This window comes from Delphinapterus leucas, chromosome 1 (assembly GCF_059928025.1).
Source record: "Delphinapterus leucas isolate spDelLeu-1000000601 "Yukka" chromosome 1, BTC_Dleu_Yukka2, whole genome shotgun sequence".
NCBI lineage: Eukaryota > Metazoa > Chordata > Mammalia > Artiodactyla > Monodontidae > Delphinapterus > Delphinapterus leucas.
Genome location: NC_143129.1, coordinates 9525222 through 9527077, shown reverse-complemented (window position 1 = coordinate 9527077; position 1856 = coordinate 9525222).

The following is a 1856-nucleotide window of genomic DNA, read 5'->3' as shown; positions in this document are numbered from 1 at the left end:
AAGCACAGGTGATCAGGTTACACCCTGAAGCCTGAGATCTGATTACTCTTATTTTAGTAGCTTGAAAAGTAACACATGTTATTAGGAGTCCTTAAATTACTCTCTTTGGCTCTCTAAAAGGAGCTCTGGTATTTGACTCAGCGATCTCACATGGCTGTAAATTCCACATTTTAAACACGCATTTTCATGGGACTTCATATTCTTTGACAGATTCTATGTGTTATTGCTCTGAAAGTGACTCTCAGTAATGAAAGGAGAACCTGAGCCCAAGTATTCTAATGGAAATTTATGGAAACCCAAGTCTTAGAATTAAGTGTGTGTGAGTGCTGGCCTGACCAAATTGTCTTCTTCACCCCTTCGACTACCCTCTTCTTTTTTGCTGTGTTCAAACAATTTAATTCTGCATCTAATTTTAATCTGTAAACCATATCCTCTCCTGCAGTTGTAAAGCATGTGTTAGCACTTAACCAGCAGGAGGGGTTTGTCTAAGGTAAGAGGACTGATAGCACACAACAGGCATCTAGAAATGGCTCTGTGTGATTTGGCCCCACTAGCAAAGGCTTATGTGCCTGTGTCCAAGCTGTCTGTCCAGGGCTTAGAGAGATTCAGGCAGGGAATCTTTTATTTTTATTATTTGGTGTTGATTTTCCAGAAAACTTTGCATGGGGAGGGGTGGTTTAAAGGACTCTGAAGGAATTCACAGAGGGAGCAGGAAGAATGAGTGAATTTGTCTGAAGAGGAAGTGGGACTGACTTGGAAAATGTGATTAAGACCTGTTAAAATTATATTGAATTGTATGGTGTCATAGAAGGTAAAAGAAAGGATTTGTAAAAATAAAAATTTAGCTGCTAGATAAATGCTAGCTCTTCTTACTACCTATAATTTATAGTCTTAGAAATTAGGAAAATTTTGTTTATACCTAGGAGTTATTCTTAGCTTAAGGTCAAGGGGAAAGTTAGATTAAGTCAGCATCTAGGATAAACATCATGTAGAGCTCAAACAACCCTTGGAAATTCTTAAAAACACTTGTAAACTTCAAACGGTGCATTTAATTTGTGGTCAATGGCGGGGAAAAATTAAACCCATTCCCAAAATCTTTCCATCATTTTTTTCTTACTTGCATTACCTTTTCAGGTTTGTGTCTATTTTTTAATAGAAGGAATGCAACCCGGTGGACTTCTGGGAATAAATATTCTATTTCATTGATTCTAGATGCATGTTTTATATTTTAACATCTCTTAAATTGAGATGTGTCTTATAATTGATGGCATTTTAAAATAATGGTTAGAGTTATTTTTCTTTCTTTCTTTCTACTTTCTCTTACTACTTTATACAATGATGGTTTGTGTTGCCATTATTGGTCTATTAGCTGGAAGAAATATTGTAGTTAAATTCATATATGGTAAATATATAAGAGAATGTTAGGAATCCACTCTGGAGGCTAGAAATTAATGCCACTGTTGTACATGTAGTTTTCTGAAAAAAATTACAGTCTCTTAGCCAAGACTCAATTTTGACTCGTAGTATCTGGCATAAAGCATCGTATCATATGAGTCAGTCATTGAGGGCTTGGCTTGCTATGTAGCCATGCTTATGACTCATTCATTCACGTAATATTTGTTGAGCTCTTATCATGTCTTTGACATTGCTCTTTGTGCCAGTTTGAAGCAGCAACCAGAGCAAGTAATTTTCACTGATGAACAAGAAAAACCAGGTCTCAAATCACTTAAATTATAGTGCCATCCTTCCAAATATGGAGTCTGAGAGGACACACCTTGTTCTCAGACTGTATCTTTATATTTCACTTAAATCCCAGGGATACTTAACTTGGGCTGAATTATTGTCTTGAAAGGAAT